Raw genomic sequence first — 26,930 nt, forward strand, 5'->3', positions numbered from 1 at the left:
GGACGACGGGGCGCAGAGGCGCCCTCCATGGAGGTGACAGCAGACTGAGCTCCAGCCCGTTCCCGGAGCTGGCCCGGAGGAGCACGGGCTGTGCGGTGCGCCCGGAGCCCACCGTCACAGCCTCGCGCAGAAGGACGCCAGATGGCTAAACCGCCCAGTCTCGCTCACGCCCCCTGCGAGCTCTCACACCTCTGCTCCTGGGTGTCATCTGGGGGTGGTCGGCTGGGCTGGGCGGGGGAAGGGCGAGGGAAATCCGGTGGGGGCCTTTGCTTGGCTGCTTTCACTTTTAAGTCCCCAGAGCCCGGAGTCCCCACCCCCTTCCCAGGCTCAGAACCGGAAAGAGGGAAGCAGAGGGTGTTCATTCAGGCGGACCACTCGGAGGCCCCCACCTCCACCTGCGGGCTCCCTTCCTCCTCTCTCCGAAAGCATCTCCCGCGGCCTTCCCCTGGTCCCCCAAAAGCTCCAGTTGGTGGGCTGGGGGGAAGATTTCTCTGGAGACATCCTGCCAGCCTCCCGTAGTCCTGGAAGAAGTGATTTCCCAAGAGAAACAGGCATCAGGCTTCCACGAAGTCGTAAATAAACAGAGCATTCCAGAGGCCCAGGGCCGGCAGGGCGGCCGGGCCAGCTTTCCCCCTTCACCCTCACTGAGCCGGCCCATTAACTTTTCCAGCAGGCGCTGGGCCCTGAGAGCATGCCAGCCCGCTCCCCCCACCCCCTCCCACCAGCTGCCCCTTCTCTGTCCCTTTTCTCCCTTCTTCCCTGTAAATCTGTCCCGGGCCCACCGCCTCGAGAGCCGCGCACAGCAGCCTGCTGCTCCACACACCCCGGGGGCTTCCCGAGGAAACGCCACCCCAGCTCCGTGGGCAGTTTCTTAACGTGCAAGGCTTCCAGAAAGATCTGAGTCAACAGGCTCCGCTGAGGCAGCCAGGGTGGCAGCGGGCCTCGGACAGGCAGCCCGACCTGAAGAAGCCCTGCCAGCCCGGAGCGGGCAGAGGGAACCCAAGCGCCAGACCCCTGCGAGGAAGAGTGACCCCGAGGCTGTGAACCCGCGTCCTCTTGACGAGCAGGGGCCCTGTGGCCAGAGAGGGAGCGGGTGGCCCCTTCAGAGCCAGCAGGCAGCGCGGGACCCCAGGCCTCCCGACCCTCGCCCGTTTATGGAATTTCTTGACACATACTCGTGCCAGAAGAGTGGGAAAGTTCCACATCGACTCTTCCAAACGGAAAGACAGGGAAGGCTGGGAAGCGGCAGCCATCTTCCTCCAAGCGAGCCTCTGGGTTTCGGAGGACGCGGCTGAAGAGCTCTGCTCCCTCAGTCTGTGGAGTTCTCCTCTGAACGGAAAACACTGCCCTCGGTTCCCAGAGTCCCCCGACACGAGCCCCGGGTCAAAAAACCTGCTCGTGAGGACAGCTGTCAGACCCAACTTCCGGCACTCCATTTCACAAGAAGGGGCATTATGGGGGAAATGTGCTGGAATACGTTCAGTTAAAATTATTTTGCTAAAAATGATAATCTGCCCATGCTGCCCTGAGAGTTTTATTACAGACAGCCAGAATGAAGGAGGCAATTTGCTATAAGTAAACCCTCCCTGCAAACCCAGGGGCAGGAATTTTTCTACGCCTTGTTATTTTCAACCACCAATGTCTAGTCTTTTCATTCCTTGAAAGCCTTGATTTACAGAGTTGGAGGTCTACAACGTGGAACTTCTATAACAGACTATCAGCCGTAATGTCTATTTTCTGCTGTTAAGGTTGGTTACAAATACCTAGGCGCCAGCAAAGAAAAGACTCAAAAATATTCATCTTTCCAGCTGTGCTGTTTTAGTTCTGTTTGTGTGTGTGTGCACCTGTCTACACATGATACAACTTCCAGTCGTAGGTTTTTGTTTTGTTTTTCTAAGTCTTTCAGGCAAGCCTCCCACACGGTTTTGAAAGGGGGAAAAACAAAACAAAACATGTTCTTTGTTCTTTAGCTCTTGGAGTTTAATAGGATTTTCATCTCCTGGCCCCCTTCAGGAAAAAGAAAAAAAAACTCGGCTAAGTGACCACTAGCTATTCTCACGGTTAATGCAAGCCTTTCACTGTTAACCTGCGCTCAGGGTGACGGAGGGCATGTGGTGCAAAGACGTTTCATCAGCTGCCAGAACAAATGACAGAATGCCAAATCTCCAACAGCTCAACTCCCAGATAAGGGTCACGGTGGGCCCACTGGTGCTGCCTGCCTCAGGAATTCCACAAATATTTACCGACCACAGGGGTGGCCACGACAGCTTGGGGGCTCCACCGTGCCATCCAGGATCCAGAAACCACCTCCCCCTCCACCCTCCCACTGTTTTTGCAGAAGCCAAGGGTTACAGGCCCCACGCCAGCTTCCTCTGTGGGCACCGAGCGGAGCAGAAAAGTTAGGGGGCCACCATGATGCTGGCAACCAGTTCTATATGAACCCAGGACAGAGGAAGAGAGCAGGATGCAAGGGGGGACGGTGAAAGACACCCAATGGTGACCGGCCTCTTCTGTCAGCAAGGTCACCTGAACTGCAAGACAGACAGACTCCAGCTATACTGGACTAGTTAGCAAAAACCAAAAGCATTTTTCCTCAAAAGTAAATTCAAATGCCGTTATTTGGGCAAAGCAAAGTCAGAGGGCTGGTGGGAGGCAGGTGGATGGGACTCATCCAAAAGGTTAGAAACAAAAAGTTGACCACACATCAGAGTCCAGCAGGGGTCGCTGAGAACGAGAGCTTCTCCCAATAGAAAGACTGGGCACCGTCCGGCTCCCTCCTTGGACAACCAGCCTCACTCCAACCAAGTCCTCTACTCCTCAGAGGTAACCAGGACACACCAGGATTTATTGGACATCAAACCAGCTACAAAATGTGAAGTTCACCAAAACGATATTTAATAGACTTCTCTGGATTTGTATCGCTTCTACCTGCCCCGCCCCTGTTCCAATCTGAAGTGAGTAACTTGGTCAGAGAACTTGGCATGAAATTCTAGTACTGAAAAAAAAAGAAAATAATGAAACACAAGCAAAAGGCACAGGGTTCTAGTCCAGTTCTCACTGCTGGTAACTTGATGTTGCACGTGTCATTTACCTTCTGTAACGGAGGGCAGAATGTCTTCATTCTCTCCTGCTTAAACCTAGGAGTTGGGTGGGGAGACGGGCTTGTTAGCTCTCCTGCCCTGGGCGCTCTGGGCTGGTGGAAAGGCTTCTGGGCAAAGGTGTTAAGAGCTCAGAGAGGTGAAACACTCTATCTTAACATTCCTGAATGTAACTATAGAGGAGAGAGGAGCGCTTTTGGTTTCACTGCATCATTCAGGACCCAGCTTTGATATTGAAACCTTTTAAAGTAGAAGAAGGGCTGATATTGAAACCTTTTAAAGTAGCTGAAGGGCCTTCAGCTTTTTACAACCCTGGGTTTACTCTCCTGTAAGACCTCAGTGGGTTGGACTAGATGATCTTGGAGGCTACAGGTTCATATTGGCTGACTGACCAAGACAGGAACTATGCAAAGGTGATTACCAACAAATGCTTGACTGGTTGACTATGGAATCCACTGGTTGAAGAGGGTGTTTATTTTCTGAGCAGAGTCCCAGGGGCTACATTCAGTGTTTTCAGAGCTAAAATTCAAACACATGGCCATTCCTGAGCAGGATGTTAGGATCAAGGTTCTTAAGTTACTTTTCAAGGACTTCTATGGACTTTCTTGGTGGTCCAGTGGGTAAGACTCCGTGTTCCCAAAGCAAGAGTCCTGAGCTCGATCCTTGGTTAGGGGACTAGATCCCACATGCCATAACTAAAGATTCTTAATGCCACAAAGAACACCTGGCATAGCCAAATAAATAAAAATATTTTAAAAATTTAAAAAGACATTTAATAAATCTAGAAAGTTCCATAGAAAAATAAATCTAGATTGAAGTAGTATCTTTTTCACCACCGTAGCATTCCTAGTGTCTTGCATGGTGCCTGTCACATAGTAGAAGCTGGAATACATCTTGTATGAATAACCAAAGTGTCCAACACCCAGAACATTTCTGACACTGCCTTCCCCTCCCCCGGAATGTATCAGTTCAGTTCAGTCGCTGAGTCGTGTCCGACTCTTTGCAATCCTGTGGACTGCAACACGCCAGGCTTCCCTGTCCATCACCAACTCCCGGAGCTTGCTCAAACTCGTGTCCATTGAGTCGGTGATGCCAGAATGTATATACATAGCTGAATCCACAAAAAGCTTTCAACTACTTTCCCGAATGACACTAATATTTAATCCCTAGCCTTTCCTGCATCCCCCCCACACTCTCAATCTCACAAGTCAAGTGCTGGCTATCAGCTATTCTGCTCACAGAAGAAGAGGGCAACAGAAGATGAGATGGTTGGACAGAATCACTGACTCAACGGACATGAACGTGAGCAAACTTTGGGAGATAGTGGAAGACAGAGGAGTCTGGTGTGATCCAGCCCATGGGGTTGCAAAGAGTCAGACGTGATTTAGGGACTGAACAACAACGACGATCCTGTTCAGCAAGCTCTGTCCCTTCCCGGTTGTGTTCCTTCACCTTGCCAAGGCTCAGTCTCCTCATCTATTACATGCAGATAACCAGGCCTTTCTCAGGAGGAAAGGAATGGTCAGGTCCTCTGAGGGGAGGTGGCGGGAGTATATAAATTAATCCACCAGTGCTGAGAATCCACCTGGCACGATGCACGCTCACTCAGGAAAAAAGCTTTTATGTTTCGTGGTCTTTTGGATCATCAGGACCACTTCCTCACATACCACTGGGCAGGACAATTGGACACTGTTCTTAGAGCTAGAAGTGGCATTCGACTAAGTGGCAGGAAGTTCTGTTCAGCTCGGGGCTTTGCTACTGGTAATCTTTACTCCGCGTGACTCAACACGGCCAGTGAGCCCAGGACTTTGCTGGATAGAGCAAAGTCATCCTTTACTCTATCCATATGCTCAGGATCCCATATGCCCAGATCCCATACGCCCAGGACTTTGCTGGATAGAGCAAAGCAGGATTTGCTCATCCTACTTGACAAACATCCATGTGTTCCCCTGTGTTTTTCCAGACTCCCTGCAGTTAGGCAGGGTTGTGTGAGCAGAACTGATGTATTTAAAGAGTGTATATGTGACCCTTTAGTCTTCTTTTCCTCTCTAGGAGCCTGAAAGCCAGTTCTTTGAAATGATGTGGCAAAAAAAAATTCAGCTTGCCTGGATCCCTAAGTCACAGCTACCTTGAAGAGCTCTTGCCCTTTGGTGCATTTCATGAAAGTAAGAAATAATCCTTGTTTGGTTAAGCCAATAGGATATCAGGGTTTATTTGTCACTGCATCATAGCTTAGCCTAACCTGACTACTTATACATCTTATTCAGTGCTTGTTCCCGAGCGTTCATGCCTGTCTATCACAGAATGGCCAGTTATTCTCTACTACTACTACTACTACTACACACACACACACACACACACACACACACACACCCCACATAATTGAAATCTCAACAATTATTTTTCCTAACCTGTGAGATGATCCTGTAAGATTTAGTAAACTGGCCATCTCTCTTGAGACAAATTTTTTTTTCTCCTCTCCCTAGAGGGAAAAAAAAAATTGGTAACAAAACTGTGTGAGGGAGCTTCCCTGGTGGCTCAGTGGTAAAGAATCCGCCTGCCAAAGCAGGAGACGCGGGTTCAATCCCTGGTCTGGGAAGATCCCATATGCCATGAAGCAACTAAGCCTGTGTACCACAGTTCTGAGCCTGTGCTCTAGAGTCCGGGGACCACAACTACTGAAGCCCGCACACCCCAGAGCCCATGCTCAGCACCAAGAGAAGCTGCCGAAATGAGAAGCCTACACACCACAACTGGAGAGGAGCTCCTGCTTGCTGCAACTAAAGTCTGGGCAGCAACAAAGACCCAGCTCAACCAAAAAATAAGTCAATAACTAAAACTGTTTTTTAAAAATACCGCATAAGGACATTTCTTGAGAATGAGGAGCTGTGTTAGTGCCAGGAAGAGCCTTCTTAAGGAATGAGAAAAGATGCCTCTGTTACTCATTCTAGCCATGCAGCCTTTTATAATCAAAATAGTAAACTCTGGAAGGAAATGTGGGGTCAACGTCTGTGTATCCCACTCATTGATGCACTTAACCCAGAGTCTTCATAACCTCTAACACACACACCAGCTCTGCAGTATGGCAAGTACCTGGGCTCTAAGGTCACTCAGGCCCGGCTTTAAATCAAGTTAATTTCCTAAAGCCTCACTTTCCTCAGATGTCGAATGGGTATAAAAATGTCTACCAAGTGGCGTCGCTGGGGGAATGAAAGAAATTAAAATAAGGTAGGGTAGACAACATGCTTGATTTAATGGTTGGCATACATCAGGCCTTCAATCAATGCGTGTCCTTTTTTCTACCACCTTTAGAGTTTGCTTTCAAGTTCAGACTTGGCCAAAAAAACAAAAGTTTGTTTACTACTGGAAGCGGTAGAAAGACACTGCCGTGGCACCTGCGGTATTGCTCTGGGTGTCACGCAGGACGGTGGACATGGTGTCCCTGGAAGGAAACAAAGGTTGCCGCCACGTCAGAGGAAAGAAGTGCGCCCAGGATGCACACAAAAGCCAGATGTTCAGATGAGACAGCCCGGCAGAGCCGGGGAGGCAGGCAGATCGTCAGAATTTGGCCAAGAGGCCCCCAAACCTGGGACAAAGGCAGCCTGGGACGGAAGCCGTCTGGCCAGCTTCCTGTGACGAAATGGTCCGTCCAGTGACTGTCCTTCCAGGCACTGGCAATGCCGGCCACCAGGGGCAGCAGCGGGTAGCAACTGCTACTTTACCTCCTTCTGACCCAGAACACAGGCTCCCAAACAGGCCAATCATTCACTGGTTTGTAGAACCAATCAGTCACTCGAGGGACAGTCATTTGGAACCTGCTCACGGGGTCAGCCCTGGGTTGGTGCTGGGAACATGAAGACAAAGAGGAAACTCTCCTTTGGGGCGGAGGGTGGTCCATGGCTTTTCAGGGATACAGAGGTGCAAAAAGGTCAAAATCCACATGCTAGGATTTCTAAGCAGTTATTTCCAGGGCAGGAACGAGTGAAAGTGTTAATCACTCAGTTGTGTCTGCCCTTCATGACACCATGGACTGCAGCCTGCCAGGTTCTTCTTTCCATGGGGTTCTCCAGGCAAGCACACTGGAGTGGGTTGCCATTCCCTTCTCCAGGGGATCTTTCTGACCCAGGGATCGAACCCGGGTCTCCTGCAGGTTCAATTGCAGGCAGATTCTTTACTGTCTGAGCCACCAGGGAACTGCTAAGTCTGGGGGGTGAGTCTTGCTGGGGAGAAGGACCTTCATGTGGAAAAGGAAAGAAAAGGGGGAGAAGGTGGAGCATGTGGGGTTCAGAATGGCTGAAGTGTGGGGCACAGGGCGGAGCGGGAAGCGGTTACGGCAAAATATGTCTGGTGGGTAGAGGGCAGCTCTCTAAGAATCTGGACTTGATCCTATGGGTCAGAAGTTATTAAGCAGCAGTCCTTGCCATGGAAGGAAAGTCCACTCAAATGGTTTGGATTTGGGGGTTTTGAGTGCCTTTCAGCTGGACATGTGTTTTCTACTTTGCTCCACTGCCTACCACTTCCCAGGTGATGCTATTGGTAAAGAACCTCCCTGTTAACAGGAGACACAAGAGAAGTGGGTTCAATCCCTGCATTGGGAAGATGCCCGGGAGAAGGAAATGGCAACCCACTCCAGTATTCTTGCCTGGAGAATCCTATGGACAGAGGAGCCTGGTGGGCCATAGTCCATGCGGTCATAAAGAGTCGGACAGGACTGAAGTGACTCAGCATGCACGATCACTTCCTACTGTCCTACAACTGACTCCTTTACCTGTTTCTGTTGCCTGCAAACCTCCTAAGAGCATTTGGGTTTATGACTCCTGGGAGGTTTTTCAGAGGTCAGTGGAACATGATCAGATTTGGTGTTTTAGAGCCATGTGTCATTGGAGTGGAGGTAAAGAGGGGATGGTGACATCTGCCATGATATGTATTCCTTACCATAAGACTTCCTCCTTCTCTCTTACTGAAAAACCAACTCCAGAAAAATTTCTGTTCCCTTTTGGGTGGTCAGACCCAGTATGACTCCCCACTCCTATCTCAACACACATAGAGATTCTATTTTACTCAATTCTGTTTTATCAATTGAGCAGTGGTGTATTGAGCCACCACTCAACCAGAGCTAAGTGTTCAGGTGGCAGGGGCTGGGGGTGGGGTGGGAGTGGAGGAATCAAAGTGTAAATCCCTATGTCCAGCAAGACTGAGGTCTTGTCACGGTGCCAGAACACACCTGAGACCACTGGTGAGACACACAGCAACACCATAGCACAGGCCACCCAGGCTCCCGGCAGGTGCGTGGCTGGCATGGTGCGTGTGCAGAGCTGGGAGGGCGTCAGCCAGGAGGTCTGAACTGCCAGCAAGCCGCCTTCCCCTGAGGCAGAACCACTGAGCCAGCAATGCCACTACTGAGCGTACACCCAGAGAGAACCATAGTTCAGGAAGACACACATGCCTCAGTGTTCACTGTAGCACTATTTACAGTAGTCAGGACAAGGAAACAACCTCAGTTAAGTTCAGTTCAGTTGCTCAGTCATGTCCAACTCTTTGCGACCCCATGGACTGCAGCACGCCAGGCCTCCCTGCCCGATACCAACTCCCGGAGTTTACTCAAACTCATGTCCATTGAATCGGTGATGCCATCCAACCATCTCATCCTCTGTCGTCCCTTCCTCCTCCCACCTTCAATCTTGCCCAGTATCAAAGTCTTTTCAAATGAGTCAGCTCTTCACATTATGGTGGCCAAAGTATTGGAGTTTCAGCTTCTGCATCAGTCCTAGATGTCCATCAACAAATGAATGGATAAAGATGATATGGTACATATTTACAATGGAATATTACCCAGCCATAAAAAGGAATGAAATTGGGTCATTTGTAGAGGTGTGGATGGACCAAGAGTCTGTCATACAGAATGAAGTAATTCAGAAAGAGAAAAACAAATACATATATTAATGCATATATATGGAATCTAGAAAAATGGCACAGATGAAGCTATTTGCAGGTCAGGAATACAGATACAGGATGCAGAGAACAGACATGTGGACAGAGGGGAAAGGGAGCATGGGATGGATGAATTGGGAGCGTGGCACTGGCATATTTACACCACCATGTGTCAAACAGACAGCTAGTGGGAAGGTGCTGTATAGTGCAGGGAGCTCAGCTGGGCGCTCTGCGATGACCGAGAGGGGTGGGGTGGGGGTGTGGTGGGAGGGAGGCTCCAGAGGGATGGGATATATGTATACGTACAGCTGATTCATGTTGTTGTACGCCAGAAACTAACACATTATAAAGCAATTATACTCCAATAAAAAGAACACTATTAAGAGAGGTAAGTCCATTTAAGCCATGTGCAGCATCATCGTGGCCTCTGACCAAACTGAGCAAGAAGTCTCATCATTTCTATCATTTTTGTAACTGAAACATCTTCTATATCCAGAAATCTTGAAATTGAGTCCCCAGATCTCCTATTAGGATCAATCAGCATATGTCTTCCCAACCCTGAAAGAGCATCCCTTCCCTGGCTCACCTTGATCCCCACAGGTATTATCCACCAGGTACTTTCTCAACCTGGGAGCACAGGAATTGCGCTCTGGCTTTGCTGGTAACAGAGCCAGACCTGGAGTGTCTACAGCCCAGCCGGGAAACACGTGAGGTGAAAGAGAGCCAGTGCTGGGCTCTGTGGATGGACCCACCACTCCCAGGACAGGCTGAGCAGGTCCATGGAGGGTGTGGATGGTCGGTTTCTTTCATCTCAGGTCACTCTCTGGCCGCTGGGTGACGGCTCTCCCAGGGGGGTGGGGATGAGGCTGCCAGTCACAGACCCAAAGCATCAGGACCTCCCTCAACCACAGTGACTCACAAGCAGCCTCACAGACACAGGTGTGAGGTACGTCTGTGCCAACACCACGGTGCTGGCCAGCACATCCAGGGCACCGCCTGGGTGCTGGGTGCTGCGCTCAGCTCCTCACAGGCATTTGTTGCTGCGTAGTCACTCAGTTGTGTCTAACTCTTTGTGACCACATGGACGGGAGCCCGCCAGACTCCTCTGTCTGTCGGATTTCCCAGGCAAGAATACTGGAGTGGGTTGCAGGGGGGATCGAGGGGCTCTTCCCGACCCAGGGATTGAACTTGTGTCTCCTGCATTGGCAGGCGGGTCCTTTACTGCCGAGCCGCCAGGGAAGCCTCTCGCAGGTACGAGCCCCTGTGATTTTGCACAGCGACCCTGTGAGCAGGGACTCTGCCTCTGCAGGTCCAGCTCAGCTCGCTGGGTGGAGCTGCAAATGCACAAAGTCTCCAGCCAGACAGAGGACCCCTCCCGGGATGGGGTGGTGGCTTGGTCCTTTGTGTCCCCACCCTCATTGCTCCCCAACCCCAACATGGAGCACAGAACCCCATAGGCAACGGCAGGGTGGTGGCCAGGCCAGGACAAAGGAAAGGCAAATGGCAAACCAGGATGCTGAGCCTGCGCTTGCTGACCCCGAGAGCAAGCGCCATCTAAGATGCCACACACTGGGGCCTCATTTGCTAATCAGTCCCAGCTCTGGGTAGGGAACTGGTCAGACTGGTGTGTGTGGCATGTGTGTGTGAAGCCTGTTCCCTTTACTCTATAGCCCTGTGACTGACCTTCTCTGCCCGCTGCCTCAGTTTTCTCATCTGTAAAATGGAGCTTCTGGTAATACCAGGAGGTGTGGAAGATATGGAGAAATCAGAATCCCCATACACTGCTGGTGGGAATGTAAAACGGAAACAGCCAGAATGGTTTGGCAGTGTCTCAAAAAGTGAAACACAAGACCCAGCACTTCCACACGTAGATAGCCACCTAAGAGAAATGAAAACGCATGTCCACACAGAGACTGCACACAGATGTTCACAGCAACGTTACTATAACGGCCAGACGTAGACATAAGCCAACTGCCCAGCAGCACTGAATAAACAAAACGGCCACCGTGGTCTGATGTGAACTATGTCCCACCCAAATTCATTTGCTAAAGCCCTATTCCCAGAATGTGAGTCAAGGCCTTCAGAGAGGTGATCAAGTTAACGTGAAGCTGAAAGGGTGGACTCTAGTCCAGTGCTCACAAGAAGAGGAAGCTGAACACACAGAAGAGACATCATGGAGGCAGGTGCACAAAGAGGCCAGGCGAGGATGCGGAGAGAAGGCAGCCGTCTGCAAGCCGATGGGAGAAACCTCATGGGCCATCAGACCTGCTGATGCTGACACCCCGAGCTTGGACTCTTGGCCTCTAGATCTGTGACAAGATAAATGTCTGTCCTTTAAGCCACCCAGTCTGTGGCATCTGGCTATGGCAGCCCCAGGTGGTCTATGCATACAATGGAATATCATTTAGCCATGAAATAATATGCAGTCCTGATGCATGCTGTGACACGGAGGAATCTCAAAACCATGCTAAGTGAAAGAAGCACATGAAAGACCACATATTCTACGATTCCTTCTATATGAAATGTCAGTAAAGGCGAAGCTATACAGGCGGAAAGAAGATTAGTGGCTGCCTGGGGTTAGCAGGGAGAGGATGGGAGATAAGGGTGGAGAATGACTGTGAAGGGGCACAGGATCTCTGTTTGGGACGATGGGAATGTTCCAAGATTAGACCCTGGGGATGGATGCACATCTCTGCAGACACACTAAAGGTTAGTAGAATGTACACTTTAAAGGGGTGGATGTGAAGCTATATAAGTTACTTCTCAAATTACTTTTTTATTTATTAAAAATTTATTAATTTTAATTGGAGGCTAATTCCTTTACAATATTGTAGTGGGTTTTGCCATACATTGACATGAATCAGCCATGGGTGTACATGTGTTCCCCATTCTGTATCCCCCTCCCACCTCCCTCCCCATCCCATCCCTCAGGGTCATCCCAGTGCACCAGCCCTGAGCACCCTGTCTCATGCATCGAACCTGGACTGGCGATCTGTTTCACATATGACAATATACATGTTTCAATGCTATTCTCAAACTACTTTTTAAAATGTGACTAGTATTAACATCTATGGTACAGAGATGCCCAGCGCCCGACACACAGCACTCGGGACTTTTTATTATGCTTAAATTAAGTAAGTATCTGTTGCTCAACTGAAAGTTGCCAAAATGCTTCCAAGTTCCTTTATTTTTACAGAGACCTTTAGTTTTATGGAAAACTAAGTTGGCCCATCACTGGTGATGCTGTGTCCCTAAGTGGCCTGCCCACCCAGGACCCCCAACCAGCATCTTCTGGCTGCAGCATGCCTGCCCAGTGTAGCTGAAACTGCTCTGGTCTTGGGTTGCACAGACGTGTGCTGGAGTTCCATCTCTGCCGTCCCCACTATCTGCTCAGCAGGGCTGCCGTACAGATGACCTGGGCTATGACGTGAGGTATGAGGGGCACAGAGCCTATGCACAGTTGATATTCAATACATTGGGAACAACCCCCATGCAGGAGAAGGCTCTTCATCAAGCCCTGAACACACATCCATCCTTGTGTTATCCTCAGCGAGGGCTGGTGGCTCGACCCCCCAGGCGCTAATCAATGGGGTGGGGCCCCAGCCCTCTTGCTGGAACCGCAGGTGCACAAGAGGGTAGGCGAGGATGCACGAGCCTGAGCCTTAAGAGCACTGGGTGTGGTGCAGGACTGCCTGGCTTCCAGAAACCCTGGACAAAGGACTTCCCCACTCTGTGCTTTTTCATCGATTAAATGTGGATAACAGAGTCCTCCCATCTCCCAGAAATGCCGTGGGCTAACCCACAGAAAGCACTTGGGCCCTGCGTCTCTGATGTCAGGAAGCAGTTGCTGCTAAGTGCCAAATGACCATGACCTTTCTGAGAGCAGGGATGTTGTTTTCCTCCCCCGGCAGGTGCTCAGTGAGTGTCCGCTGATTGGACAGGGGAAGAGAAGGGGGGCAGGGAGGGTACTGTGATGGAGCTGGCTGGTCTGAGGAGTCCTAAGGAAACAGAGGATCTTCAACTAGACAGCACAGAAAAGGAAAAGTCACGCGCTGCCATATGATTGTGCATCCTTGGGTCAACTCCCTTATTTCTCTGGTTGGAGCAGGGAACCCTAAGTTGGAGCAGGGAACCCCAAAACTTCCTTCCTGCTAGAACACTCCCTGATCCTACTCATGCACCATGCTGCTATTATTCTTATCCTCCCAACATCCCCCTCTGGGGACACCAGAGAACATTAGACTTTTTACAATAAATCCGTTTCTAAAAGTGCCAAAGTTAGGCCACGTTCAATCTCACAGTGTCAACTGCAGCCCCCCATCTTTGGAGGGTCTCCCATAACCCACCAGCGATCCAAACCCTTTCTGTTCTGTGGCTCCCTACACCCTGGAGTCTCTGCTCTTGGAAATGATATGAAGTATTCTCCTGAACTGTGTGGCTCTGGCAGAAATTCACTGCACGCTCAGAATCAATTAAATTCCTGCTGTTCTATAGGATAAGGCCACCTCGGTGCTCTCTATCAGGGAAGGTTTGGTGAGGGCCTGTGCTTCTGTCTGCAGCCACCAGCATCCCTTCCCCTGGCTTCTTGGCTGGGAGGAGGGGGCGGTCTCTTTTTCCATCTTCTGGCTGTCAGTCCACATGCCCCGCCTCCTCCAGCCCTGGTCATTCTGAGGCCCTTCCCTTCCCTCTCTGGGCCACCACGGATCCTAAACAACTTGGCCATGTGCGACATCCAGCTCTGACCAGACTGGGTTGCAAATATCTTAAAGATGCTGCTCCTCAAAAGACAAGGGTTCAGTGCACAGGAAAATAATTTCTCAACGTCCTCCTGCACAGGCTAGGAAGATTCCATGGGGGCTCTGCATACCCACAGGGGCTAAGGAAGCCTGAGATGGCTTTTTCGTTCAAGCGATTCAGCCTGGTCTTGTAGTTTAAGAATAGCGGGAACGTAATGTCAGCTGAAAGGAGTTTTCTGTGTGCTATTTAACTAAATGGCTCTGCAGCTGGAAAGAACCATGGGCAGACGTGTTATGATTCAAGGGCTCCCAATTACAATGATTCTCTTTTATTGTATAAAAACAGCAACCCAGCCATTCTCCACCCTCCCAACGCCTGCTCCCCCAACCTCCTGCCCCCATTGGCTGGCAAGGCTGTTCAGTATCCTGAAAGTAGCACCCAGCTTCTCCTCCGTCTCCAAGTCTCAGCTGCCAGCCCACTGGGATTCCTTCTCTCGCCAGAGCCAGGGAGGAGAGGGTGGCGTTGCCCCTGGAGAATGTTCTGGTGTAGACACTGACAGACGCTTAGAATTGTCTTGGGAGTGGGGTTCGGGTGGCTAAGGATAACAGGCACAGATCTGGAATTCTCTTGTTTTAACTAATCTTACGCCACACACACACACACACACACACATGCGTGCACGCACTTGTGTGCACTGACCCCTACATTCCTTTAGCAGAAAAGTTGTCAGACTGTCCAGAAACCCATTCTAAAACCGTCCCTTCTCCCCCCGTATAGTTCCAGGCCTCCAGAAGACATCAGCAAGACCTGGTGAGGGACTCTCCTGATGGTTCAGTGATACAGAATCAGCCTACCGACGCAGGAGACACAAGTTCGATCCCTGATCCACGAAGACCCCGCATGCTGCAGAGCAGCTGAGCCCGAGTGTGACAACTGCTGAGCCCGTGCTCTAGAGCCCGGGAGCCGCAACCACTGAAGTCCACGTGCTCTAGAACCCCGGCTCCACAGCAAAAGAAGCCACTGCAACGAGAAGCCCGAGTACCACAACTGGAGCGTAGCCCCCACTCACCCAAACTAAAGACCCCGCAGTGACCATGACCCAGCACTGCCAAAAATAGACACATAAATATAGTTACAAATACATACAAAGACCTGGTGATGCCTCAGAGTATCAGCTTTAGAATCACGCTGATGTGAGCGCGAATCTCGACTACCTCCTCCCTGTGACCTTGAGCCAGCACCTGACCGCTCTGCACTGTAGTCTCCTTCGGTCTTTGAGGGGAGGCTCCACCGTGGCCCCGGAGGCACTCCTCAGTCACCCTGAAGCATACAGTGAAGACAGCACGTTCAGCAGGGTGCCTGGCACACAGTAGGTACTCAGGTTTTGGATGCTCTTGCTGCCCTGAAGATGGGGGCACTGTGTTTGCGGGGTGGGGGGTGGGCAGGGGGCTTTGTATTTTGTTCAGTCTCACCAGCCAGAGTGGACACAGCTGTGGTCAGGGGCCTGGGGGAGCAGGGAGATGGTTCTGAGGGATACAAATGGCAGCCCCGCTGAGGACTGGTTTTCCTGAGTCTTTCTGCAACAGTGATTTAAACCGTCACGCTAGCACTACCCCTGCATGCGCGCCTGCAGGCTTCTCCGTGTAGAATCTGGTCCTTCCTTGGTTTTCTGCAGCTGGTTTGGAGTCCAGAAGCCGCAGGTGCAGGCATCCAACCAGCCCAGGAAATCTCATTCATCTTTTCTCGCTACCCTTCTCAACAGCAGGCTACTTCTCTCTCCCATAGAGTCTGTTCTGGGCCCCCGACAGGGAGCATTCCCTCCCGGAGAAAGAGCTAAATCAGCCTGGCCACCCTACAAGGCCCCAGAAGCACAGGCATCCACTCCCAGCCCGGAGCCTGACAGCAAACAACTCCCAGGGTTTTGCTGATTTCCCCCTGCAAGGTGAACCAGGCGTGGCTTTAAACCCAGGAAAGTAAACCCAGCAGGTGCTTCGAACTTCTCCATCCCAAACCAAGCCTGTGCACCTCTAAAGTCTACTCTGAACCTCTTATACCAAAGTGAGTGAATGACTGGGCCACACTCCTTCATATCGATCCCCCATGAATCAACAACACAAGCATTTCATTCACTACAGGTTTCATGTGGTAAATATTGTTGTACTGAAACACTGTGTAATAAGATTTAATCCCCACTAAGGGTTTCAGTACTAGGGGACAAGAGGCGGGCAGGGAGAGGAAGAAAGTGTGTGAACTTTGGCTTTTAACAGGTAAACTTCACCAGGGGTGGGGTGGCGGGGAAAGAGAGGTGTCAGCAAGAAAACTTGATTCCGACTCTGGTCTTTGATTCCCTTTTAAAGTCTGGGTGGAACATGATGGATGGTTGCCAAGAAAGTTTTTCTTCTTGGGGGTCTGTTACGTGTGTGTGTGTAGGGGACACACACACAGACACACACACACCCCACTGCCAATCAACCCCTCTTAAATGCATGACTTCAAGCATAGAAACAGGAAACAGATTGGGGTGGATGTTCTTAAAATCACAACCTATTTGATGGAGGGTGGGGGTGGGGAATCGAGAGGACTTTCTCTTTTTCAACTACAAAAGAAACTACCTTGTCAGTACCCAGAACAATGCCCACTCTGTTGTCTACCACCGGGGTATGTGAGCAGCTGAGCATCTTTTCAGAACGGCACTGCCTGGATTTGACCATGACACAGCACATTACCTGAATGCTGCACCAGGGTCCCACTGTGATATTCCGGGAGAGCTTGCCATATTCTGCCATATTCCAGAACTTGCTCAGATTTGCCACAAATGAGCACACATGAGTGTGGGCGGGGGAGGGCGGGATGGAGGAGAATTGCAATGAACTGGGGACAGTTGGGGTCTTGAAATCTATGGTGCAAATTCATGCATGTTAATTACCTGGCCCCTCTCAAGGATACAAGAAAGTCACATCCTAGAGGTGCTGGCAGTGATGATGATGGCAGGTGAGGATGGTGGCAACAGGTAACACTTACTGAGCAGAATCCACGTGTCAGGCGCTATGCTAAACCCTTTTGTAAGTCTTCTTCAGCTTCACAACAATCCAGAAAGCAGCTACTGGAATAATCTCCATTTCAGAGCTGAGGAAACTGAGGTTTATATGTAACAGCCCCAAATCATAAAGTGATTAACTGAGAAGAGAATCAGGGATGGTGGCCTTGCTGGAGGAAGCCAGTGTGGGGAAACTGACAGAGGGCCTCTGATAGCATCCCCTCCGTTTATATACATAGTTATGACTGATTCACGTTGTATGGCAGAAACCAACATAACACTGTAAAGCAATTATCCTCTAATTTTAAACAAATGTGAAAGAAAAAAAAAAGCAAAGCTGAAGGGTCACAACCAAAATTATTCTGCTGATGAGTGCTGGAGCTACAGGTGGGACCTGGGGAGTCTGAGAGTCAGGAGAAAGGCAAGCAATGTGTTTGGGGAGTCAACTGGTACTCCTTTCCAGTGTGTCCAGTTCCACTCACTGAGTTACTGCAAAAGGAGAGCTAGCTGCTTCCTGGTAAGAGCTGACTAAAGGCTTCCCTGGTGGATCAGCAGGAAAGAATCTGCCTGATGCAGGAGACACAGGAGACAGGGGTTTGACCCCTGGGTCGGGAAGATCCCCTGGAGAAGTAAATGGATAACCCACTAGAGTATTCTTGCCTGGAAAATCCCAAGGACAGAGGAGCCTGGCAGGTTACACTCTGTGGAGTCACAAAGAGTTGGACACGACTGAAGTGACTGAGCATGCACACAATAGCTGACTAACATCAGGTTAATTTTGGATTCCTATTGGCAAAACCTAAAAGAAAATCTCCCTCACTTTCTTAGTGTGCCGTCTTCTTTTTGCCCTAAGGCAGAACTGGTCCCCTGGTCTGAAACTTTCCAGAACTCATTTGAGTTCAGATAAGAACCAAGCTGATTTCTTTACATAAGGCTGTCAGTCTTACCTTCTTTAAACACCGGATAGTCCCTCCTCAGAAGCCTGCCATGGCTTCCTAGTACCTACAAATTAAAACAACCTCCTCCACGTCTGCCCCCAAGTCTGGCATCACCTCTCTGCGCAATCTTCCCTGCATCTCCCTCTCTACCTCAGCAGAACACACATGGCTCCTAGGATGCAGTTTTAACTTCATCCAGAATATACCCCTTTTCTCATCTGAGGCCACACACACTTTATCTGCCAACTCAACAACAGTTACACCAATCACCTCTTCTGCCATACAAGGTGAACCCCAGTGTGTTTATGGCATTGATGTGCCTAACTAAAAACATGTGATTGCCCCTCTCTGGTAGGTTCTGGTGACCATGTGGCACAGTTCTGGTCAAGCTAAGGACAAAGGTCCCTGAGAGGGGTGTCCCTTTCCAAACGTAACAGGAAAGCCATGCTAGGTAAATGTTCTGTGTGCCTCAGTCATCCTACTTCCCCTTTCCTGGAATGCAGATGTGAGGCCTGGAGATGCAGCAGCCCCCTTCCCACCATGAGGTGATAGAGCTGGGGTCAAATGCCTATAGCTCTATGGGTGGCAGAACAGAAAGACAGAGCCTCGGTCCCCAGTGGTACAGCTGAGGCACCATTCCACCCACTTTCTTCTTGTCCAACATAAATAGGCCCCCATCTGGTTAAGTCATGGGTGGGCAGAATTTCTGGTGCTAACAGCTATGTGCAATGATACCGGACACAGCTCCAGACATGGTTCCGCCTCAGTCATGGATAGTTTCCCAGCTACCCACTCTAGGAAATCCTCTATGGGGTCCCCCACAGCACAAGAACTGTGCCCTTCATGGTACTTCCACAGTAGTTACTTTTCTCAATTCTAGCCCCTATTTAATTCTGCTTGATGTGGCCTGCTGGCTGCTCAAACTCCTAAAGGGTAAGGGATCTCAGTCCACTAACGTCTCCCCAGTGCCTGGAGCAGGGCTTTGCATCAAGGTTAGAGAGATGCTCCATTTCTTCAGCATCTCCATCATGTCTAGAATAGTGCATTGGCATGTGTACGGCGCATGTTCTGGAGTCAGGAACTCTGCTAATTGTTTACTGTTTGGCCTTGAGCAAGTTAGAGAACCTCTCTGTGCTCCCAGGTCCTCGTCTATATAAAGGAGAGGATAACAGTACTTGCTCCACTGCGTTGTCATGAAGACAAAATAGTTTAATTCTAAGCACTTGGTCCCTGACATATAAAAGTGCTTAATGACTTTAGGCTTTTATTAGTGTGATGAATATTATAGTTATGGAATAAACAAATCAACACAGAGTTGCTAAATATAAATGAATTAAGAGATGAATTAGGACTTCCCTGGTGGCTCAGATGGTCAAGTGTCTGCCTACAATGCAGGAGACTGGGGTTCAATCCCTGGGTCAGGAAGATCTAGAGAAGGAAATGGCAACCCACTCCAGTATTCTTGCCTGGAAAATCCCATGGATGGAAGAACCTGGTAGGCTACAGTCCATGGGGTTGCAAAGAATCAGACACAACTGAGAGACTTCTTTCTTTCACTTAAGAGATGAAACCCAGGAAAATTCCTACAAGTTTGGACCACTGGGCAGTGGTCTCTCTTCCCTCTTTTCTGCCTTTACTTCTCATTCTAACTACAACTTCCCATATCTGAGGAGCTGCTGAGGAGTTATACTGGGGTGCTGTAAGACTCGGCTTCAAATGCAGAGTCTGACTCTTGCTGTGTGGCTTCTGGGCAAGTCTTTGTCCCCTCTCTGAGCTTCAGTTTCTTCCACTGTAAACTTGGGATAATAATCCTATTTATCTCATAGGGTTATAGTGAGAATTAAATGGTAAAGCATGTAAAATATACAGCATTATGCCTGGCATACTGAAACAGTGTTAGCAACTGTTATCAAACACTGTCATTATCCTTTTTTGTCAAATGCACAGCATGCCACTGATTTCTCATGGTCCTGACGGGGACAGGACACTTGAGGTGGGGTTGCCTTTTGGCATGTCAAGATACGTTGCATTTACACTGGCAGAATACTTGTGTGCCAACAAACATTTGTGGCGTTTGATTTTTGCCTTTAAACGGGAATTAGTATACTCAGTTTACCCCAAAACCTTGGCCTCTGAATTTTCCCCTTAAGAGCTGTTAACTTCCAAGTGGATCCTTCACTGATACCAAACCTGGCCAGAAGGTGAACATGCACATGAGAACAGTCACTGGAGCAGACTGTCCAAACAGCAGTGATATTCCCAGATCGCGGGTCCAGTCATTGTCAGGGACACATTTCAATCTTGTAGATTTCCCACCTTTGGCCTTAAAAGAAGATGTGTCTACAGCTTTATATTAACTTTCCCTTTAAACTTAAACCTTTATGTGAGTCTGTTCAAGCACTTGATGGCTCCATTAATCTATTTTTACTATTAAACATGCCATTTTACAAGATATTTATTCCATTTGGTTGTCATCCAAATGCTTTTTGACATTACTGCCCTGGGACTTCACTACTTTAACTCACTGCCCTCATAAACAGAAAGTCACCTTTTGACGGAAATCTTGAAGAGCTCTCAGAACTTCACTCCCTACACTTCAAGGCATTCCCTTCTGCTCAACATTACAGGAGAGAGAATGCGCATGTGAGTGAGTGCATGAGTCTATGTATGTGTGTGTTTTAAGAGGATAATTGTGGGAGGTTTGAGGGACCGGAGGAATGAAGGGGGCAATGCCTGTCCCCCAAATCCTGCCCCCACCCAGGGGCCTGCCTCAGACTTGGGGAGCTGCTATTAATAACATTAACAACACCAGGGGGCTTCCCTGATGGCTCAGACGGTAAGGAATCTGCCTGCAATGCGGGAGACCCAGGTTCGATTCCTGGGTTGGGAATATTCCCTGGAGAAAGGAAAGGCAACCCACTCCAGTATTCTTGCCTGAAGAATCCCCATGGACAGAGGAGCCTGGGGTCGCAAAGAGTCGGACACGACTGAGTGACTAACATTCAACATTAACATTGATAACAGAGGGAGACCGTCGGGGATCGCGGAGGACACAACTCCAGGGTCCGAAAAGCCTTGGTGATCCCTGGGGCCCAAGCTGGGCAGCGCCACTTTCAAAGGGGAGGGGTCCAGGGAAAGTCTTGATTTCTCCACCTTCCTCCTCCCCCACCTCCCAGACAAACAAAAGGCCACCGCGGAAATAGCTGTGAAGGCAGAGACCCCACTGGCTTGGAAACCAATCCATCAGGTGGAAGCCTAAGCAAATCACAACTTGGCTTCCCAGTCAAGTTTTCCCCCCAGCCTCCCACACCCCTGTCCCCCTCCGCCGCCGCCTCCCGAGCTCCGCACAGCGACGAGCCCAAGGGGACAGTCCTGTGATGCTCACTGGTTTCCAACTTTCCGCTCATGCCTCATGCCCAGCCTCATGCCCAGCGGCTGGGAAAGGGGCAAGTTTGCAAAGACGAAGAGTCGACCAAGTCCCAGGGACCCCACCAAGGAGCCGTAACACCAACAAAGCTGAACCTCTCTCGTGGGGGCAGAGACTAAACGCGCCCCCTGCGGCTCCGAGCCGGGGGTGGGGGGTGGCGACGGTGGGCTGGGGCGGGCCGCCGGGCCGGGCGGGGAGGGGGGTCCCCGGGGGGTGTCCCCCGCCGCCCCTCCCCACGCGGCTTCCCCGGCACCTGAGCGGGGCGTGGGGACAGCGCCGCGCTCCGGCCCGGCCCGCGCGGCAGGTAGCTCGGCCGGCCGCCCGCCCGCCCGCGCCGCCGGCAGCCGCCAGGAGCGCGGAGCGGAGAGGCGAGCCTCAGCCCACGGCGTCATGCTTCCTGCCACCACGTTACGGCGAATCGTCACCGGGAGCGGGGAGACGCGGGGAGCGCGGGGCGGGGGGGACGGCGGGGAGCACACACGCAGCCCCCCGCCCGCCGAACCCCGCGGAGCCGGGGCCACGTCCCGGCCGAGTCCCCGCGGGACCGGCCCCGCTCGCACAAAGCGCCGCGCTCGGGCCAAGGAGGGAGGGAGCCGGCCCCGAAATAAATAAATAAAAACACAGTCGGGTCTACGTAACGCCCTGTCGAAAGCGGACGCCATATTTTTTTGTGGCTTATGTCGACATAGGGAAACGTAGACATGTTTTTTTCCTCCTCCTCCTCCTCGCTCGGCCTCCCATTTATCCAAACTTGTAATCAGAACTCTTAAAAAAAAAAAAAAAAAATCTTCCCCACCTCTGGCTCCTCTGATCTCCTCCCACCCGCAAAAAAAAAAAAAAAAAAAAAAAAAGCCTGCACACTACCTACCACCCCCCTCCCGCGCCCCCCTTTGCAATCACACACCCGGCCAAGTCCCATTAACAACACATTTTTCGGGAGCGGCGGCGGCGGCGGCGGTGGGAAAGTTGGGCTGGAGTGGCCGGTGCCCGGCGTGCGGGGCTCGGGGCCGGCGGCGCCGGGGCGGTGGGGGGGTGCTCCGCGCCGGGGCGAAGTTTCTTACCTGCGCCGGGGGCTGGGAGCGCGGGGACCCGGGCTGGGAACGCAGAGACGCGGCACAGGGGCGTTCCAAAATGGAACTCTGCTGGCTCCCCCCCCACCCACTCCCCACTCCCCACCGGGCGCCCGGCTCGGGCTCCGTGGGAAAGAGGGGGCCAAGCCAGCCTGCCAGCCAGCCAGACAGACAGAAGCCCCCGTACGGAGAACAGTGGCCAAAATTTTTAAAAAGGGGGGGTGGGGGGGAAAGGAAAAAAAAAGGGGGAAAAAAAAAATGTCTCGATCAGTGGGGAATCTACGCCAAAACCCACATGATCTGTAACGTCAGCATGCGTATTTGCATACGATACCACCACCCGAGCTGCCACCCGGGCTCGGGTTCCGCAGAAAGTTACAAAGTGAAATTCAGCCCCCTCCGGAGACGCCGGCGAAATGTCAATTTTCAGGCGGGAGCTAGAGGGGTGGGAAGGGGGGAAGCTAGCCCTCAAGGCGCTGGTTACTAGCCAAGGTTGGGGTGGGGGCCCCGTAAATTAACTTAAAAGTCTGAGCCCAGTAACGGACTCGGTGGAATTTCTGCTAGGGGAGGAGGGGGAGGCGCGAGCGAGATCATTGAATATTAAGCAGGACCCGGCGAGGCGGCCGCGGCCGAACCCTCCCGGTGCAATACCCATTTTCTTTATTAAAAGTTCAAGGTGTCACTGATGAGCTCAGCAAACTGTTGATCCCGACCACGTGGAGTGGCGGACGGAGGGACTGCGGGGCGCGGCTGCTCCGGCGCGAGCCGGCGGCACCAGGGACCCCGCGTCCCTCCCGCAGCGCGAGGGTGGGGCCGCCGCGCGCCCTGGGGCGCGGCCTGCGCGTTCTCCCGCCTTTGGACTCAGGGAAATAATGACAACTTTAACCAAAAAAAAAAAAAAAAAATTTTTTTTTAAGCGAAACACATTTAGCTCCTGGAATAGGGACGAGAGCGCTTAGGGTAGGCAGGGTAAGAAAGAGCCCCTACTTATATAACGACTCGAAATTAGAGGACTTTTGCCCAAGAGAGTCTGAGATTTCCGCTTGTGCCAGGTCTGAGGTTGGTTAAACATCCTCAGACTTTTCCCCTAAGCGTCAATAAACAAACAGACGCCCCGGGAGCTGACTTAAAAACTCTTGCCGGGCCAGCGTTCGCTGGGATTCTCAGACTTCCAGAAATGCACACCCCTGCGGCGCTCACAGGCAAGCAAGTCCTTCGGAAGCGAGGCGGGTCCCTTTCGAAATTGCGACTCTGGCGTTCCTGGCGGGAGGGCATCCCTAACTGTCGCCTACCCCTGGACCTCCCCTCGGGCGCCTTAGAGCAAAGGCGAGTCAGGATGTCGCTGCTCTCCGCCTGCGGCCTCCGCAACCGCGAACTTGCGTTTGGGGCGCGGCGCTGCAGCTACAGTGCTCAGCTAAGAAGCTCTAAGGGATTTGGGATTCAGGAGACGCTCTGGACTCTCACGGAGAGCAACCTGTCTGTGCTTCTGGGTTCTGCCAGGATGGACCCTTTTCCCCTCCGTGGGCGTCTTGACGCGTCAGCATCTCCCAGGTGTGAGCTGAGCGCGAGCGCGCACGAGCCAAGAGGGGCGAGAGGATGCAGTCTGGGGTTGACTTTTGATGTTCTGAGAGCCGCGAGGAGACAAAGGGAGCCTGGGGCTGGGAGGCCCTGCGGAGTCCCCGCCTGCCCTGAAGATTAGCAGGCTCGGAGCGTCGGGGTTTCCCGGCCAGCCTTTGCTCCAGGGAATTAGAACGAACTCTAGCGGCGGCTTGCGACTCGGCTCCGGACGCGAGGGCAGCAACAGGTGGCCGGGTGCGGCGGAGTGGCTGGAGGCGAGGACCGGGAATGGGGTGCAAACGGCTGGCTCTGGGGCTGACCGCTTGGCCAAGGCACTGAGTGACCTTTCAGGATTTTCGTTTCCGAGGCTGAGGAGAAGAAAGAAGCCAAAAGGTTTTCCTAGGATCTCCCCGGAGACTCGTTTCTCCAACAGAATCTCCTTTGGGTCCCCAGGAATTTTTGCAATAAAAATAGCTCGTATGCAAAACTTTCTTACTGGCTTGCACCTGTTTGTTCCCGCTGATGTAGGGTTTGCTTGTTAACAGTGCATAAAATTAGATTCTGGCCTGGGAGGGGGTGTCTCTTCGCGAGACCCTCTGGCACCTGAGGCTTGAGCTGCCCGGGCAGGCAGGCTTTTAAAGTATTAAGAACTTGCTGGATGACTGTGATCCAGGTCATGTCGCATCTTTCTCAAACTCATTTGATACCTACTGTCTAAAATCCTAATCTGTTACTTGCCATCAAAATCAGAATTTAGGGATGCTGTTTTTTTCTTCCCTCAAGGGGGTGTCTGAAGAGTGAAAGAAAAAGATGTCACCAACTTATTTATATTGCTTACTCTTGACTCTTCCAGGTCATCTCACCATTTCCCTACCTTCCCTTGAAAATGATAGCTCTCAATTTGTTTCCATGGATATTACTGAAACCTTAAGGAAGCTATTCCTGTTTGAGGCTGCACCTCCCTTTTGCTGGTCAACCACTTAGGAGGGGTTTCTATAAGCCAGGTTTCCTCTGCCCACCCCCCAATTCCCTCCTTCTTCTGGGCCAGTAAGTAATAGGGTGGCAGGGTCATGGCTGAGCCAGCAGGGTAAGCCCTCTGGACTGTCCCCTGAGTTCCCATATCTTCAGGGCACTTGGATCTCATGGGCACTGTGTGGGCCTCTTATGTGCCTCAGTGTCTTTAAATTGTTCAGAGTTTAGCATGGACTCAACCTTTGCTATATAAATAAACAGGAGGGGATGAAATAAAGGTGACTTTTGCCTTAAGTGCTGTGATTTGATTTCAGTTTGCTTTATGTGTAGGTGGAGTAGGCAGACCCTTATCTGATATGATATGCTTTGGAACCGATAATTATAGGGATAATGTTTACTGAGTGCTTTGTATACATATACCAGTTGCTTCTGAATCTTTTTTTTAACTGAAGTATACTTGACTTGTACTATTGTATTAGTTTCAGGGGTACAGTACTTAATCGTTACAACAACCCTTAGGCAGTGATTCTCCAAATATTTTATCTTGGGTTCCTTTAGACTTTTAGTATTATTGAGGACACCAAATAGCTTTTATTAACCTGAGTTTTATACATCTTGACATTTGCATATTAGAAATTGAAAAAATCAAGGCACAGGAATGTACAAACACAGTGCAGTCAGAGCAATGACTCCATATGTCACGTAGCCTCTGGAAAACAACTGTACTCTTAAGAAAGAATCAGAGTGAAAATGGTAAGTAATATTTTAGCCCTATAACCAAAATAGATTTGACCTTGAGGACCCCCTGGAGGGGTCTTGGGGCCCTCCAGGATCCCTGGATAAGATTTTGAGAACCGCTGTTAAGGTAAGTTATTATTATGTGCGTTTTATAGGTGAGGAAGCCAAGGCTCTTAGAAATGTAGTAATGTGTCCAAGGCAAATGGAGGGAACAAGGATTTACACTAGATTTTTCAGAGGCTAGAGCCAGAGTTCTTAATGATTGTACAATTCTGCCTTTTATTAACAACTCAAGCTCCACCCTCAGCCTAGAACAGCCTCCAGTGCTTCCCAGGACTGCTTTTATTAGCAGCAATTGTCTTTCAAGCCTCTATTATGTATCAGCCCTTCTTACACATCATCTTGTTAAATCCTTACAACCAACCTTCCCTGTGGGTATTCTCTCTCCCATTTTGCAGATGACAAAACTGCAGTTCAGAGAACTTAAGAAGCTTCTTCAAAGTCGCTCAGCCAGTAAGCAGAAGAATCTGGATTCAATCTTTGTCTGGTGGCTTCAAAACCAAGGAGAGACAGGAGTCTGTCACTGTGATTTATAGAGGCCGAGTAGGGAGGAAGCAACTTCTGTTCATGATTTGGTGAGAACTAGGCCAGGTTAAGAAGTCTTAAAAATTTAGAAATGGCAGGAGGAGAAGAAAGAAAAAGCAGCATTACCCTTATGGGGCCCTTAATCTAATGACAACAAATCCACACTGGCTTGCAAACTCAAAAAAGATGTGGTGGGGGGTGGCAAAGATTTGAAATTGAGATAGGGGTTGTGGGGTCACCCCTTCCAGCTATCTGATCCCTGCATTCACATGCTTGATAAGCATTTTTCTAAATGAATGAAAAAAGAAAACAGAGAAACAAGAAAAAGAAAACATCAGCAGTCGGACCAGGCACTGGTTATAATTTTGATATGTATCTTTCCATATGTTACATTTATTTACTTTTTCCATTATGAAACTCTTAGGAGAAATGAAAACAGTTAAATATCAATTTACCAACTGTGGCGTGGAATGGCTACTACTGACACAACTTACAACAAAGTGAGACAGAGTGTGACCTTTTAGAACGTTCAGATTGCTTTACTGAATACCTGTGAGTGAAAGGAAGAAAGGAGGCATGCTAGACAGAGGCTGTCTCCTCCCATGTCTGCATCTCCCCACCCCGTGGCTTGATATAAAATGTCTCGTGCCCTGAGACCACCCCATGGCATTGGTAGCATTGGAGCTGGGATTTGATGTTTTCAAATTTACAGCAGGAGCTTGGCTTGGCAGCGACTTGATCCTGCTTGGAGTGGAGAACTAAAAGTTTACCAAATGGGGAAAACTCAGCGCTTATTTTTTTCTTTGATTTTTACAGTCTGGTTTGATCCTTGCATCACCT

General features: G+C 50.5%; 1 protein-coding gene across 2 annotated transcripts in view; it reads right to left on the reverse strand.

Annotated features, from left to right (window-relative positions):
- The window catches only part of ZHX2 (zinc fingers and homeoboxes 2), a 175,763-nt gene extending 153,307 nt beyond the window's left edge, over positions 1-22,456 (reverse strand). For both annotated transcript variants that reach the window (XM_061123271.1, XM_061123274.1), the window contains exon 1: positions 22,230-22,456. The gene's annotated coding sequence lies outside the window, so the exon portion shown is untranslated. The remainder of the gene's footprint in view (positions 1-22,229) is intronic.
- Positions 22,457-26,930: the final 4,474 nt, after the last annotated feature.

Source organism: Dama dama, chromosome 21, assembly GCF_033118175.1.
Source record: "Dama dama isolate Ldn47 chromosome 21, ASM3311817v1, whole genome shotgun sequence".
Classification (NCBI taxonomy): domain Eukaryota; kingdom Metazoa; phylum Chordata; class Mammalia; order Artiodactyla; family Cervidae; genus Dama; species Dama dama.